This window comes from Mustela lutreola, chromosome 9 (genome assembly GCF_030435805.1).
Source record: "Mustela lutreola isolate mMusLut2 chromosome 9, mMusLut2.pri, whole genome shotgun sequence".
NCBI classification, from domain to species: Eukaryota; Metazoa; Chordata; class Mammalia; order Carnivora; family Mustelidae; genus Mustela; species Mustela lutreola.
The window spans coordinates 58,969,725-58,987,123 of record NC_081298.1 but is presented as its reverse complement, the minus strand read 5'-3'; the positions used below and the strand labels follow the sequence as shown (position 1 = coordinate 58,987,123).

Genomic DNA, 17,399 nt, shown 5'->3' with positions numbered 1-17,399 from the left:
GATGCATCCCTGGGGACTGCTAGGGACCCATCCACAAGATGGCCAGAGGGGAACGTGGGGAGAGCCAGGTCTGTGTGGCAGTCACCTGGGGAGCCCTGTACTCTGCCACTGCTCGGACCAGGAATCCTTCCGATCACTACATAGTCACATCTCCACCTTTCCCTCGGCAGAGAGAGCTGGAGGCCTCAATGAGATCCCCCTGCAGGATGCTAATCTTCCCTTCCCGGGAGGCGGCTTTCAAAAAAAAAAAAAAAATTAATTAATTAAAAAATAATAAAGACCATTATTTTGGTGTGCAAATGGAATGTTTAATAGTAATTCCCTAAGAGGGCCTGAAAAGTTGAAATTTTGAATTATTTCAGATCTGCATGAAATGAAAGCATGGTGAATGCAATACTTATTAGATTCATATTATGAAAACTGGCGATTTCTAGAAAGCCAACAAAACTGTGTTTACTTTGAGGCTTTCTGCCAGAGAGTAAACCCTATCAAGGAGTCTAAAGCAGCTAGGGGGGAAAAAAAAAAAGAAAGAAAGAAAGAAAAGAAAACCAAACCAATAAATAAGCAAAACACCACCAAACTCAACACTGAAGATGCAGGCCATGTTCACCGCCTCCCCCAAAAACCTGGGATCCATTTGAAAAGAGTTCCAATATCCAGTGATTATGAGGGTTCAACCAAAGTTGGTGGATTGGTTTTACGGTGGGGGTAGGCCTTCCCGGCTGGCACCAGGAAGTAATAGAGCACAGTAAGAGAATTTTCTAACCACATCCAGTTAGCGAAAACCATGTCCGGGACAACGACATAATTAAAAAGTGCAGGGAAACCCGCTGGCCTAGCAGCCTTATTAAGCTGGCATAACACGACTCATAAGGAAAATTAAAAGGTCTTGGGGGTGTGTAGAGATCTAAGGTCATTAAGGAAAAATGAAATAATTTCCACAGATATTTGAATATATTACTTTAAATAACAGCAATGGCCAGATACTCTGGGACCTAAACCACACTATCTATCAGGATACAAGTACTTCTTACTTGAACAGCTTCCTTTGCCTGGTGTGTGAACACAGGGACAGATGTGAGTCTGCGCAGATGATGCAGAGATTTACCCACAGCCAAGGGTGGCGATGGGGTCTCCAGAATGAACTGCCACAGTCAGTAGCACCAACAACTGCTAATAGCCAACATACACGAAGTCATTAAAATCCACTTAACTTGACTATGAAAGTTATTTAAAGCTATTTCCATGGGTGAGAAGAAATCCACAGTTAGGTTCTTCTTTCTTTACTCCCAAGTGGTCCCTTGTATCTTAAGCATATGTAACTGGAGCAGGGAAACAGTTTATTCATATGTCCCATGCATTTTTTTTTTTTAATTCTCTGTGCTTTTGTTATTATGCCTGCAATGTTCTATCTATCACCAAGAACTGCCAGAGGTCCCTAACTTCAACCACTGGTAACATTTAATTTTAATTCTAGTATGGATTTGGAGTCAGGGAAAGAGTCCCTTTAATTAAATGACTCATCCCAGGCATGCCTAGCTCTAACTCAACACTTTGGGAGACTGCAAACTTTAAAACAAAACTCTCTTACTTAGTGGGAAGAGAAATGTACAGTGCTTGGTACTCAAGAGGACAGGCATCTGGGAAGCTACTGTGAAGATACACTACATTACATAAAACTTTAATGACCTCGGCTGCACACTGACCCTCTGTCCTGGGAAGGCACTCCTCAGCCCTGGGGCTGCCTCCCACAGGGAGAGCTGGCAGAACAAGGTCAGGGCCACGCATGTGACAGACACAGGAAGAACACTGCACAGTGTCTTCCCCAGAATTTCAGCTGAAAGTGTGCATACCTTTCTACTTGCACTCGGCTGGGCTGATCTCAGGATGGGGGGATTGCATTTATAATTCCTAATGGATAGCTGAGCAGTACATTTCCAAGTTTTTTTTTTTTTTTTTTAAAGATTTTATTTATTTTTCAGAGAGAGAGAGGGAGAGAGAGGGAGCACAGGCAGACAGAATGGCAGGCAGAGACAGAGGGAGAAGCAGGCTCCCTGCCGAGCAAGGAGCCCGATGTGGGACTCGATCCCAGGACGCTGGGATCATGACCTGAGCCGAAGGCAGCTGCTTAACCAACTGAGCCACCCAGGCGTCCCACATTTCCAAGTTTTAATACCTATTCGTAGATGATTCATGGGCAGCCAGAAAATAAGGTAGCACAATAACAAAATGCTGCTGAGCCCATTCGCTCCAGACCAACCTTTATTATCACACCAGGTGCTGATAATGTATGTAGTTCTAATTGTTAGAATTTGATACAACATTTATGAATCCTAGACAAAGAGCTTTTATAAAACCTCCCTGGGCAGTTCCTACCCAATTTATTTACTAATCACTTACCAATTATACGTGTCCTGTACTTCTGAATGCTTTGTTAAAGAGGGGAACAAAGATGCCCAACCACATTTGTAACACTTATGAAAAGAAATGTGAATTTCCAGTTTTCTCTGTGAGATTCACAAGAGGCATAAAAATTAGAAGGTTGAATGGTTTAACTCTGATTTCCTAACATTGGAAGTAAATGTTTATTTTTTCCAGAGTGATTAATAGTAACTCTAAAGATCATGCATGTACAGAACAGTCCACCTGGTCCATGGTTCCTTGTCTTCAGAATGTCCTCTTTATAAATGCATGGCTAGAATTGGGGGAGCTATATACATGGGGATTCAGCTTGAAAAAAAAAAAAAAAGGCAGAAAAGATCCTAGTTTCTCCCCTTCAGTTTTAGAAATCATGTTTACTAAGAGCAGTCAGTAATCCTTTCAAATCTAGTAATACTTATAGCTCCACTCATTCAGCAAACATTGATCATGCACCTACTGGGCTCAATACCTTGAGATGTGCTAAGGAACTGGGGTCAGAGCGCCACAGGGCAGCCTGCAAGGACATTACAGTTAAGCAGGGGAGAGAGAAAGGAAAGGTTAATTATAATGTGGGGTAATAAGTACAACAAGGAGAGATGGTGTTGTAGCGCAGGACACCACGCACCATCCGTGCATGCGTGTATGCACGTGTGTGACAGAGACAGAGACAGAAAGAAAAAGAAGCAGGTCCATCCTTAGACACAGTCCAAAACGGTCAGAGAGAACTTAGTAGTGGGAAAGCGTAGACCAAAACAGGGGGGCTCAATCCAGAAGCACATGATATTCTAAAAATCCCAGGCTGTGTCCTTTATGCAATGTGGGGGGTAGGCTGGATTAGGGGGTCAGCACTTGAGCATCTAAGGAAAGGAGAGGAGTCACATGATCAAGGTTAGGGTTAGGAAAGAAGACTCTGCCAATATGGACAATGAACGGGGGTTCAGGAGGTGAGCAAGAGGGAATAGAGCCATCTGTAAAATGAATTCCTCTTATAAAATGCTCCTTGAGCTAATCGGGCAGGGCATCCCTCCATTTTTTTTTCTGTGAGGAACACGATAAACGATAGAAGCTTACACCCAAAAAACACTTTGCCTTCCAGAAACAGTCAATGTCAGGAGAGAAAACACTTTGCCTTCCAGAAACAGTCAATGTCAGGAGAGAGACTCTGGACGGTCACATGAAGTACAATCACCAAGTCTCTCGAGCCACTTAAGTAGCAAATGCCCAAGGGCGTGCTGAACAAAAGCTGCATTTTCACAGGCAGGTAAGAGATCCAGCTTCCTTTTCAGGAGACAGAAACCAAATCACCAGACTCCTTATGCCGTGTGAGCTTGGCGGCCAAAATACCCTGCTCTCTATCCACTGGTTCCATCAGCATCTGGCTTTGGGTTTAAGCCAATTTTTCTGGCTTTGGGAAAATCCTGAATTGATACAATATAATCTGAGGACATTGGATCATTATGAAGCAATCTGCCTGTTAACATTTTTGCTTTTAAATCACATTTCCAATTTTTACTCTTTTCCTTTTTGGTAAACTTTGAGATACCATTCTACCTTTTCTTTATATCCCTTTGAACATTAGTTGCTTGGTGTAATGAAAACCTCTCCCCAAGTTGGTCAGTGCCCACTGCAAGTACAGACCAGGCAAGGGATAGCCTGGAACTGAGTTTTCAGATTTTTTTTTTTAAGACTTTATTTATTCATTTGAGAGAGAGAGAGAGAGAAAGAACACAGGAGCAGGGTAAAGGGCAGAGGGAGAACAGACTCCCCGCTGAGCAGGGAGCCTGATGCGGGGCTCTATCCTGAGACTCCAGAATCATGACCTGAGCCAAAGGCAGATGCGTAATGATCAAGCCACCCTAGGCACCCCTAGATTTTTTTGGTTTTTGTTTGTTTGTTTGTTTGTTTAGTTTATGGATTTTTTTATTATTTCCAAATTGTGATGTAGAATATCTCTATGAAGACAAAAACTCTAAGAAATCTATGTGACTTTAACCGTCCATGTCTTGCTGAATTTTTCTGAGCTAGTTCCTTAAAAAACATCTCTTAAGAAAGTCTAGCTATATTATGTAAAATATCTCCTAGAACTATCCATTTTTCAGCATCCACTTGCAGTACTGAAGTATGCCAATCCACAAGCTAGGGGGGCCGAGAGTTGCCAAATGAAATTAAATTCAATTAGTAAAGGAAGTTTCATTTTGAAGGTTTTTTCCCATAGAACTGTCATATGTTCAGTTTTATGTCTAATAAACTGAAATATATTAAAATGTATTTTGAGATTTAGAACATAAGGTTATTAGCCTTTAATACAGTTTAAAATTTATTTCTGATCCTGTCATGCAACAAACGGAAAGGAAGAACTATAGTATCCAACAAATGGCAAAACTAAGCGCTAATGTTATTAACAACTGATTGTTAATAACAAAATGCATTTTATGCAACATGGAAGTTTCAGTGACTGGAACAAATATTAAACTTCTCTAGTTTAAAACACAGCTTGTATTTCATTGCTGGGTAACGCTGCTCTTACCCTAAAAAATATATATACTGAATTGTTAAAATGTTATTTTCTTTAAAATTGAACATAAGCAGATGACACAAAACTAATCTGTCCTGTGAGAAATCTGAATAGTGTTTACCTTCTGCAAGACAGTGACCAGAAGGAGAATTTGGAAGCTTCAGGATACTGGTAATATTTGATTCTTGAGCTAGCTGGTTCTGTGGGAGTATTCGGTTTATGAAAACTCATCAAACTTTTCGCTTACGATCTGCGCACAGTTGACACGGGCTAAAGATTCAATAATTATTTGTCTTTGCAGCAATTCCCGGGTTAGGAATACAGCGGAAGAACTCAAGACAGGTAAAGTTGTTGCCCAAAAGCCAGAGTAAAACTGAGCTTGGAGAAATGACACTGCCTCCCACATTGCACAGACACCAGAAGCACGTGCCGCACAAGAACACGCTTAGAAAATGAAGAAGATAGGATAAAGGACCTCTCTGGAGGAATAAGTAAGTGGCGTGGGGTGGGGGGTGGAAATGGCAGGTTTCTGTGTATTTCTTTTCTCCTCCCAGATTCCATCTGATGCCATCCATTTCTGTTTTCAAGATGAACATGACATGAGCCAGTTCTTACTGATTAGTGTCTTCCAACCCTGGATGTTTTAGCCCAATCTCTGAGGACCTATTTGATTTGCAAGGGAATGGCTAAGTTTGCTTCTCTGTATCCTCTTGAGATCCTAGAAGGAGGTTTAGTGGCATTGTTCTACCTCTATTGTATTTAAGGTTGATGAAATCTGATTTGTGAGCATGAGGGGAGGTGACAAGAATAGTGTCACATGAAAGCAAATGTAGTCCCATGAATTGGGGGAAAAAAAAAAGATACGCTCTGGACTTGTTTTGTTCAATGATGTCACTCCAAGATCCCCGAGTTGAAAAAATGCTTATGGCATCAGCTTCTCTTAGTAAAACGTGAACATGTATCTCCCATTCTACCAATGCCAGAAATGGAGTCCTTGACCCAGTCACTACTTTTTCTCTCTCTACAAACCATCAGGTCCAAGCGAAGGAAACGGCATTTTGAAGTACACACCTAAGTGAACAGTCCAAGGGACTTCCCCTTATCTCGGAAAAAAAGATTTGCTTAGCAACTACAAAGAACAAACAAGGGGAATGTTTAAATACATAGTTGCAACGATCAATCCTGTTTTCTAGCCACAACATAAGAAAACAAAAGCAAAACAAAACAAAAAAACGCACACAATAAAGCAAACAAACAAAAATGTACATGACCTTTTCCCTATGATTCCATTCTCTGTCTACCTTTCCTCACATGCAGAACTTGAATTTTTTCCCTGAGAGAAAAGACTATGTGTGTTCATAGAAAATATGTACTCTGGAAAGCCAATTAATTAATCTATGGATGTCTTTCAGTTCAATAAGGAATGGCTCTAAGAAATGGCCTTCCTACCAGGCTGCCACCTTCTAGGTTGAACTTGGTGGAGGGCAACCCTCGCCCTTGGCTGCAAGCTGCCCCAATACACTAAGCATCCAGGGTTCCTGGTAGGCTCTACATTGATACGGCAATTGCCAGACCAAACGTGTGGGCCATAATGCAGGATAATTTTGTATATTATAAACTCCCCTTTCATTTCCAATACAATATCGTGAGTTCAAGATACATCTAATTTGGGCAACTGAGAGGCAGGGACCCACTGGGGGCTCTCTGGGGTCAGCGGAGTTTAGTTTTGCCTGTAAAACCTGTCTATCCTCTATCTGATCATACTCACAAGAGTTCCATGTTATCCTTGGGTTATACATACCACTAGGAACAATAAGGATTCCCTGTTCCAGGAGTTTTTTGACTACCCCTCATGAAGCACATTTTTTAAATACAATTTAAAGAAATTAATTCTGCTCTTTCTGTGTATGTATTACACAGCGATATGTGGGGCATTTCTGGGGTATGATTATAATACATTAATGATACGTTTTAATTATGTGAAAATTACAGAGTATAGCCAGTAGAGACATGTTTGGGTTTAAGTCATGGAAGCACTCCCATTATTTTCCAGTCACACTGTAGACGTTTTCCTACTACTATCAAGTCAGTTTCTGAAACTCTCCTGCCTCAAATAGTTAATGAAGCAATCAATCTATTTAATGGCATTCTCTGAATGTTATTATAAAGTATCAAGGATTTAGTTGGGCAAATTACTTAATTGGTTCAACTCTCTCAGCTACAAATTTTGAACATAGGGCAGAGGACTATAGTTTTTAACTACACTGTGATTCCAAGGAAGAAAACTGCCCTTTGAAAAACGTAAATCAGATACCTACATACTTATTACATACACACTGATACACACATAATAATATAAAGTAATGATGTCGCACTGGTCAGCTTCCCATTATTCATCAATTGTTCCCCCAAAATATCTTGAGCACCAGATGGTATCAATATTTTTTTCCCAAATCAAACATTTGAGCTTGCTATTATCTTAATTATTTTACCTAAAGTTTAAAAAGATCGAAGACATTACAATTCAGGGTAACTTCAACTAGTTACCTGTTCTCTCAGAGGGAGTCTAAGTCACATGCACTGTTAGGCCAACTTCAGGTCCACCTGAAACCCCTAACACAGCTCTACTTCTTTCAGGCCATCGAATTGCTGACTAATGTATAGGGCCCCACATGGGTTCTCCTGGCTGCCCTGCCTGAGAGGCCTCCCTTGGGAGTTAGTGTCAACAGTCAAAAACATTCTGTGGGGTGCCTAGGTGGCTCAGTGGGTTAAGCCTCTGCCTTTAGCTCGGGTTGTTATCCCAGGGTCCTGGGATCCAGCCCCTCATCAGGCTCTCTGCACAGTGGGGAGTCTCCTTCCCCCGCCCCCCTCTGCCTACCTCTCTGCCTGCTTGTGATCTCTTTCTCTCTGTAAAATAAATAAATAAAATCTTTAAAAAAAATTTTTAATTAAAAAAAAGTTCTGCGGGGCGCCTGGGTGGCTCAGTGGGTTAAAGCCTCTGCCTTTGGCTCAGGTCATGATCTCAGGGTCCTGGGATCGAGCCCTGCATCGGGCTCTCTGCTCATTGGGGAGCCTGCTTCCTCCTTTCTCTCTGCCTGCCTCTCTGCCTACATGTGATCTCTGTCTGTCAAATAAATAAATAAAATCTTTAAAAAAAAAAAATTCTGCAAGCCCCTAAAAGTACCTTGAAGATGCTGTTGTTGTGTTACAGATGCACACACTCACACACATAAATTGTGTTTTCCTATATCTATCCTATTAATAATAAATCAAAAGTAAAGTTGAAACCCTGCATGTTTTGATAACCTTTGATCAAGCCACTGATAATTTGGAACATGCGATTCTCTCAGAGATATGAATACAGGAAAAAGAATGTTCTTCTCCGTCAGAAGTTCAGGACTCTAAGCCACTCACTCTAAGTTATTTGATGGTTGTGAATCCCAAAAATTAATGCATAAGTATCTTAATTCAGGTTCTCACTCCTAATTACGACTGGCAAGCCTTGTTAATGCAGGGACGTATTCCTCCTGTATTTGCACGTGTATGTGTATACATGTGCATGTGTGTGTGTGTGTTACATGTTCTTTTTAAGGACAGACCTCTTTATAGTTTTCCTAATTTTAAAATATAATTTACACAGCATGATCCCTCTTCTCATAGTACAACTAAATTCATCCATTCAATCACATGCTTCCCTTTCTATAGCTTAACTGGGTTGACTCTATCACTTAAGAAGCAAATGCAGTATAAGCTATATCTTTTTCTACTGGATTGTGGTCAGAGGCCCAAACACAGGTTTTTAGCACATAGTAACATACTTATCTTTCAGAAAAGTCATCACTACACTTTCGAGGAAGCTACTTCTCAAATTTATCTCTGAATAATGAAAGCTCTCAGATTATCTAAGAGACTTACCCTTTTCCCAATTTAATTGAAAGCTAAGTCATTTTGGAAACCACAATTACCAACACGCAAGAACCTTTCCTTGAAAAATTTATATAATCTGAACATGGAAAACCAATTGTTTTAAATTTAATAATGCATTTCCCTCTCAGGCTCAAATACGAGGAACAGCCTAGAATAGAACTTAATGTATGAATTATAAACTTCCGAATAAAGCAGTTTCTAATCAAGATATCACAGGATTTTTCTTTACAGAGTATCGTCTCATGCTTTAGCCAATGTACTTCTAAATGTCCTGAGAGACTACTTTCTGAGCTTTGCTCTCTTCACTGACCTGATAACTCAGAGTGTAGGGATAATTTTCTCAAATCTTAGCTTAACATTTTGCTTGGAAATTTCACTTGCTAAGACACCCTTCATACAAGCCCAATTTTCATTCTAATACTGACTGTCCAGATAGTCTCACCTATGGGGACCATTTTTAGGTTGCATTTTGTGCCCCTTTCTGCTTCCAGATTCCGTTGAATCCATAGGCTTTGCTGGATGAGTGCCCCTGCCATCTCCTCCATCCTATACAATTTTCCTCATCCAGCAAACTCGGTCATGGTCTGAGACATGAAATCTCACGGTCACAGCCCTTCTCAGGCTCCAAGACAATGACCACCAGAGGAGTCATGCCTGCTTCTCCATGGAGTCTGAGCTCAATCTTCACCGCACAGACTTCCGAACACACAAACCCAGGTCCCAAACCCAGCTCTGCCACTCTCCTACTAGGGGACACTTGAGGAAGGTACCTCATCTTTGTAAGGCTCAGTCTGTTCACCTGTAAAATGGGAATAGCTGTACCTCCCGGGGTTGGGGCTAGGTGTACTATGATAAGCTGGGCAGAGCAAGAGGCAGGGTATGGTTCACAGTCAATCTGGAGCAATCACTGTGATTATCCTTGGAGTTACTAGTCTCTCTTGGGGCCACATGGTGTTTGGAGGGATGTCCAGCATGTTAACTAAAGGGTGATTCGCCTCTGAGCATGGGAATTTGTTGTTAAGTATGCGAGAGTATACAATTCCAACTGCATGGAATCCCAGCAAGAGAAGCCACCTTGGAGAGGATTTAATCTGTTTATGGCTTCATTTCCCAGCCCTGGAAGCCGGTCCAGCTCAGACTTGCTTCCAAGACCTGCTCTGCAGGGACAGTACTCCCTAGGACTCGGGTTTGAGGGCACTGGCCAAGAGATTTCCTTGCTGTTTCTTCGCTCTCTGAGGAAGAACTGCAAAACCAACCCACGCACCCCCTTGTTAGAGCCCATGTCTACTTCGAATTCAGAATTCTTTCCTAGGGAAGACTACAGGGGGCAGCAGAACCCAGAAGGGACAAAGAACAGTTCTGGGCAGAGAAATCCCGAGGAGTGTAGGTGCATTTCTCTGATATCATTTCCATCCAGAGAGCAATTCCTCCCCAAATCAGAAGTGACTCGGCACTCACTGTGGGATGACCCAGAACCTGCCAGTGGCCAAGTGAAGACAGTGGAAAGGCAACTGCTGGTAACCAGCTTTTACACAGCGGCAGCAGGTCTAGGACCTATGCTAGTGCTGGACCAAACCACCGCTGCCTGGAAGACCTTATGACGTCCAGTTCACACCTCACACCCTTGAAATGCATCGCCTCCACTTCGCCCACAGGTGGTGTGGGTTCCAAGCACTGCAACTGTTTCCCACCAATTCAGCGTGGGGGGGAGGGGGTTGGACTTGGAATTGCAGATTAGGATGGGATTTGGTAAGGGGCATAACAAATCCATATTTCTCTGATACTTCTGTCTGTGCCTTGTGTACTTACTTATATTTACAGACAAATCTCTCAAAAGTAGGAAGGAGGGCTTTCAGAAAAATGCAGATACATTAAACTGAAAGTCTGACTTTATCCACTAACAGTAGCTGGTCAGCTTCCACAGCACACTCAATCTTGACCTTGACCTCCACCTGTTGAGAACATTGAAAATTGCTATGTAAATGTACACCTGCACTTTCCTGATTCCAAAATTAGCATCTGATTCTATGTAATTATTTCTTTTACACTCAGTGGTGAACTTCATCCCATAGTTCTTTTTGGAAGAGCTTTCAATGCTTAAAATCTTAAACACCTGTCATGAGGGTACTACTTTATGCTTAGACAGTTAAGCAAGTCAGATGAAGTACTTTATTTAACTTAATCAGTCAAGATTTAAGATCATATAAGAAAAGATCCAAGAGGGGGAAAAACACATCACAAACGAAGAGAGGGTGAATATTTAAAGACTGTACTCATTATCGATGCCTAATATATTTTTATTCAGAAGTATTGGGAAAGAGGCGTTAAATCGAAAATCAAGTGTTTCTCAAAGGGTAAATACTTCCAAGTTTGTGGAAAGGAACTCAGCATTTAATTGATCTTAGCAGTAGACACAGAAAGCTCAGGATGAGTTTGTCATTTTAGGAAAGAAGTAAGGAGCCCTTGGCAAACAAACGCTTGGGTACATTCTGGACCTATAGTATACCACTGCAGTTAGTATAAGCAATAGGTCAGAGACATACTTGAATCATCTCGGAAAGAGGAGAACCTTGGGAAAAAAGCTCTGGAAGCAAGCACCTCCAGGGCTTTCTCAGCATCCCCTTCATTATTTAACCTGTATCTCACTGGCTGACCACAAATCCACCCTTAGCCCCAACTTAAGTCTTCACTCCCAGAGTAAATAAACCCTTCCTTTTCTTCTTAACTCTCCTCACCAGAAAGTGAGCGTAGTGGATTGATTGCCCTTCTCTGCCCAATAAGTCCATATCTATCTATCTATCTATCTATCTATATAATTTGAAGATTTATTTATTTATTTTAGAGGCTGAGAAAGAGCACGAGTGGGTAGAGGAGCAGACGGAGAGCGACAGGCAGACTCCTCGGTGAATGCAGATCCATCCCAGGACCCTGAGATCATGACCAGAGCCAAAGTCAAGCACACACTTAACCCACTGTGCCACCCACGTGCCCCCATTCACTTATTTTAAACATTAAATTATCTCGGCCTTGAACCCTCCAGTCTGCACATCCTCATTTCATTATCTTTACTTTCTAGATAGATTGCACGACCTAAGAAACCCATCAAATGCTGGCCTTTGCTCTGACCACTCTCCAACAGTCTCTATTGTCTGTCTAAACTGTGGGGCTCAGAATTCCACCAAGAGCCAAGGCTCACCTCACAATTTTGCCAAGAGAATTCACTTAAAATTCCAGAAGGTCCAACTGCACCAGGCCAAAAGGTAAAATGCTAAATTTACATCAAGCACAATAAAAACTGGATCAAGATTCCAACATGTCTGAGTGCCCCTGCTTTTAACGTAACTGTAAAATTTAAGGCAATTCACCTATTATTTTAGGTTGTTCTCTGTTTTGATCATAATACTCATTCACCATTGTCAACAGTTTTTTCTCAAGCTTTAGTAGAAAAGCAAGCCTTGGAGTGCTGCAAAAACTCTGGCTGCCAGTTTTAGAAAAATAATGGGAGAAGGAAAGTGGGTAAAAATAAGTTCAAGGCCACACATCATTTTTTTTCTTAGGAAGTGTTAGCCCTAAGTTTGCAAACAATACAATCACATACACAGCACTTCAATTTTTGAAATTCTTCATTGGTCACAATTATCTCAAAATGGCAAATATATTGAGCAAAATCCCCCCCCCCCCAAAAAAAAGTAATTATCGAGTAACATGCATGAGGCTTTTTAAATATGCCCAAAGCGCTTAAGACAAATCTGTTGCAAGTGCTCCAACAATACCCTCACCCAAGCAGCCAGTTCCCGGTGCAGAGGATCAACAAGCCCTTGCATTGTTAGAACGCAAAAGGCACAGAAAACAAAGATTTCAACCAAATATGGTTTGCTTTTCGTCAAATTTTCAGCATGACCCTGTAAAAATAAGTTCACAAAAAACCAGCCAAGCATAACTTTTCTCCCCAAGTGCTTCTCGGATTATAAAACAGCTTTGAAAGTTCAGCCTGACAAAACAAATATGGTACTAGGAGGAGAGACCTGGAAGGCAACCACAAAAAGTCTCATTTAAATTCCTGGAAAGCAGGGCTTCTCCAAACACAGCTATTCAGCTCTCGTTGGAAGGCATCACTTGCTGCGAGCCACAAGTTTAACTTCGCTCGGTTCCCTGGCACCGTCAAATCCTAAAGAAATGGGTGTTAACGTTGCTTACCCAAAAGAATGCATCAAATATCTTCTCTATACACGTAGAAAAGTACAACTTAAAAGCAAGAGTTTTCCCCGTACAAGTGCCTAGAATGAACACCCGGGTATTTGGGATTCTAAGGAACCCCTTTTGTCCCTACATATAGCTACAGTAAACTAGAGATCGATAGAACACACTTCAAGCTTTAGGAAGTGCAGTTTTACATGGGGGTGGGGAGGAGAAAGGCAATTAAAAATCTCGATTCCTTCCCAGAGCCAAATTAAAAAAAAATAATAAAATAAAAGATTGTCGTTTTATTGACTGAACCGCAGGAGCACAGCTGTGTCCGCCCGTCCCCAAAGCACAAGCCCTCCTGTTCGCTCACCCTCTCGAAGAATGTCTTGCTTCTCCCCCAAAACATTCAACCTCCCCCTCTCAAGGTCTGTCTGGCTCCAGGTCGCCGAGCCTAACTCCCTACAGGGCAGCGCACAGCCTGCAGCGACTCCGAGACAGACGTATTCCTACCGCCCGATCCCAAGCTCTCCTGGACAAACCTTCTCCGGACGCCGCGCCTCTCAGCGTCCGACCCCGCGGTGCTTGGCGCTCCCCGGCCGCTCAGCGCTAGAGTCAAAGACGCGCGTGTCACATTTTATTCCCGGGCAGCCGCTCGGGCGCGCGCGCCACGCGCTCCCATACTCCCTCGGCCGCCCGCGGGAGCCAGGAGCCGGGAGCCCGGGCCGGGGGCGCCCGACGCACGCCGCGGAACTTGGGGTCTGCGGACGCCGAGCGCGCGGCTAAGATCCTCCTGCTGGTGGCCTCCCCCGCCTCCTCGGAGCAGCCTCCCCGCGCCACCTCGGGGGCCCCGAACGACCGCGCCCGCGTCCCGGGAGGCCTGTGGGATCACCTCCACGGGGCCAGAGCCGCTCCGCGCCGGGCGGCAGCTGCAGGCGCGGCGTGTGGCTCGGTCTCAGGGCCGGCGCCGCGCTGCGCTCAGCCCCGCGCCGCGCGCCTCATTGTTCCCGGCAGCGCGGCGGCGGCGGCGGCGGCAGCGGCGCGGGCGGCGGGAGGGACCGCGGCCCGGAGCCCCGCGGCTAGGCGGTGGCTCCCGGCCCCGGAGCTGAGCTAGCGCCGCGCCCCGCCCCCGGGCTCCGCGCGTCCCCTCCGCCCGCCTCGGGTCCCCCTCCCATTGCCGGCGCCTCTGTCCTGCCCCTTCCCGGCCTGGGCTCACCTAGCGGCCGGGCGTCGGGCGCTGGGAAGTTGCACAGTCCGCTCCCCGCGCCCCTGGCCCGCCAGTCGGGGTGCACGGCGGGGCGCTCCCCGACTGCGCGCGGAACCCTGTCTCTGGCAGAGAGCGACTGCAGACTTGAGCTGCGTGGGGCTGCGCGGGCGGCGCGGTTGCCTAAAAAGGCATGCCTCTTCCCGGCCGCCGCCTGCAGCCAGCCCCAGTTCCTACCAGGGTTACCTGCACCGGCACCGCGCGGGGCGTTCGGCGGGCACGCAGGTCCCGCGGGCGGCAGGGATGCGAAATGTGAACAGGCTGTGAGTGGCGGGCAGGGGATTCCGGGCGCCTGGCCCCGCGGAAGTGAGTCTTTGTGTTCCCCGCTTGAACACACCCTCCCGCCGCGCCGCTGGCCGGGCTACCTGCGCTGGAGGCAGCGCCTGCGGGCCAGCCGGGTGGGGCACAGGGGAGCGCAGCATCCTCCTCGGCCCGCTGGCTCCCTTTGTTCCTCCCGCGCCGCCGCCTGGTCCTCTCTCCCCGGAGCTTCTCCCGGGCGCCCTAGGGTCGGGGTTGGACTTGAAGACCAGCCACCTTCCACTTGCGAAGGGCCGCCCACCAAGTCCGGGGAAGGAATTCCGTAGAGGCCCCCACCTACCCGCCCCTCCCTACAGCCGGCCCCTATCCCGGAAGGATGGGAAAGTTCTCGGGACGGTGGCGCCCGAGGCTGCCTTCTGCGCGCGTGGAGAATCCGCCGCGGGAGCGGGCGGCGACTTGGGCCCGGCAGCTGGAGCTGGTGGGTGGGGCCGCCGGGAGCCGCAGATCCAGTGTCCCTTTGCTCGTGTGCGGAATGTCCATATGTCACCGCGGCCCTCTTGCCCTTCTCGGGAGGCCTCAGCTGGTCCCAAGGCCGCGCCGCCCTTTGTTTGCTGATAAACACGCTCCTTTGAACTTCAACGTGTCTTTCCGAGTGCGTGGGGTGGCGCTGGGTCCCCGCTCCCCTACCCCGTCCCCCCGGGGGTCCTCTCCCTGACTGAGAGCGGTACAGGTGTGGGGGAGCTCCCAAGTAGAACTAGCTTGAGGTGGGTGATAGTAGTACCACATAGTGCCCATCCATCCCAGAGGGACAAGTTACCCGCTGTCCTCTCAATTTTAGGTCCCTTAAGGGGCTAGAATCATTTTGAAGACACAAAGCCTCCACTAAATATACCATTTTAAAAATTTGTATAACGTTCAATTACCTAATTAAGGCTTTTTAAGAATAAAACGATTGCCTAGATACCCAATTCATTCAGTACTATGGACTGCCTACTGTGTGCTGGGGACCCCGGGTTCAGCAGCAGACAAGTAAAGGTGAATAAAATCTCTTTCCTACCCTCAAAAGGTTTGCAGAAATTTAAAACATCACGGAAGTTCAACTAAAACTGACTGGGCAATATGCATTGTACTCAATCAAAAGTATGGGTTAAAAAAGCGTACTCAATATTTCCCCAGTTTTGCTAATGGTTTCTGACACCTAGAATTGTCCAGAACTGCATGAAGGGATAATGTGTCACGGGATTTAACAGCAATGACCACTGTATTCCACTACTGCGAAATATTATAGTGAGGCTAAAAGTAAGTTTAAAGAAGTGTGTGTGTGGGGGGGCAGGATAGAGTCCTGTGGCCTTGCGGGAGGGGAGGAGAAGGGGAGGAAGTAATGCAAGGGTGCAAGGGGAAAAGTAACCCCCTTATCAGCTGAAAGGCCACTGTGGACCTTGATTTTTCTCTTCTGTGTAGGGTTTGTAATAGTACCAACCTTCAAGGTTCCTTTTAAGAAGTAGAGATCTCGAGTTAAAAGTGTCTCCCTTAGTGCCTGAAATCTGATGCTTAATAAATTATAGTAATTAATAAATAATGGTGTTAAAGAACTTCAATGGTGAAGGAAAAAAACAATTTATATACACTTGTTTTGTATTTGTATTTTATATACTTCTTGTTTCTTTGCATGAAAGATCTAAAGTTGACACGTTGGCTACATTAAAGAAATCTTAATGAGAAGTTAAATAAGAGTGGCCAAATAACAATTAACTCGATGCTTGTAGAAAAATTACCACCTGAAGGCAAATATGCAAATCACTGTTGTAAAATTTTAAGTGGATGGAGTTTATTATTTATGATTGGAGCTAGTGAATGAAGTGGTACCTGAGTGGCTTAATCTATTGCTTCCTGAAGAAATCAGAAATCTAGTTGATGTACATAAAGCTATCAATTGATGCTTATTTCTTTCGAAGTGTAATGGTAAATAAGATATTTTGACATCCTTTAGTTTAATTGCTTAGAGGAACATCAAATAGAAGCAGATTATTAATGTTTTTTATTAATCTATGAATTTGTAAGACGTTCCTGTGCTGTCCTGGCACATTATATCCCTTTTCTTAAACAAAACAAAGCACAACGACCAAAGCAAACAAACAAATAAATATATAAAAATAAAATTACTTCTCCAAATAAGAAAATTCCTGCATCAGAAACCTGCTTGCTCTTATCCATTTGCTCATACCATCTTCAATTTTCTTTTCAGTTTTTAAACTCATGGCTCCCCCACTGACCCATCCACTGTTGTTCCATGATGGGCTGTTTCACAAGAAACACTCCTGTGAGGAAGTCATTATTGGTTAGCATTCAAATCAGGAGGCTCAGTGAATCTCCCAGTTGAGAAGTATTTGAGTTTGGGGGGTAACTAAAAAGTAAATATTTCCTAAAGGTACCATTGCTGAATCTGGGGCATTTGTTTCGCTTAAGTACTGTTTATAGAAAATATTTCTTCCTGTTTATTTTGCCATTCAGCTGTGACAATAAACCCACATATTCTTTTACAAGTGGGGAAACAGAGGCTAACTTTTTTTTTTTAAGGACTGTTTTCTCTAAACATTTTCTCTTCTGGTTTTGACTTACCTGTGATGCCGTTCTGTAAAATGCATTGAGCCCCTCAGGGAGGAACATCACCTATAGATGTGTTCTTCATATTTAATCAGTGAAACAAATCTGTATGTAGTCAGCTAAAAATGAATCTCAGGTACTCATTTGTTTAGAACCCATTATACAATGTTAAGATCAGGAAGAAACATTTGTTTTCTACCCAACCTATTGATTTCTATTTATTTATTT

At 44.3% G+C, this 17,399-nt stretch overlaps 1 protein-coding gene across 2 annotated transcripts in view; it reads right to left on the bottom strand.

Moving 5' to 3' along the window:
• ST6GAL2 (ST6 beta-galactoside alpha-2,6-sialyltransferase 2) overlaps nucleotides 1-15,003 on the bottom strand; it is an 80,717-nt gene extending 65,714 nt beyond the window's left edge. Inside the window, exon 1 of one of the 2 annotated variants that reach the window (XM_059134311.1) lies at nucleotides 14,262-15,003. The gene's annotated coding sequence lies outside the window, so the exon portion shown is untranslated. Of the gene's footprint in view, nucleotides 1-13,587; nucleotides 14,233-14,261 lie in introns of those variants that run through there. The other variant, XM_059134310.1, reaches the window with a different exon arrangement.
• Between the last annotated feature and the right edge of the window lie 2,396 nt (nucleotides 15,004-17,399).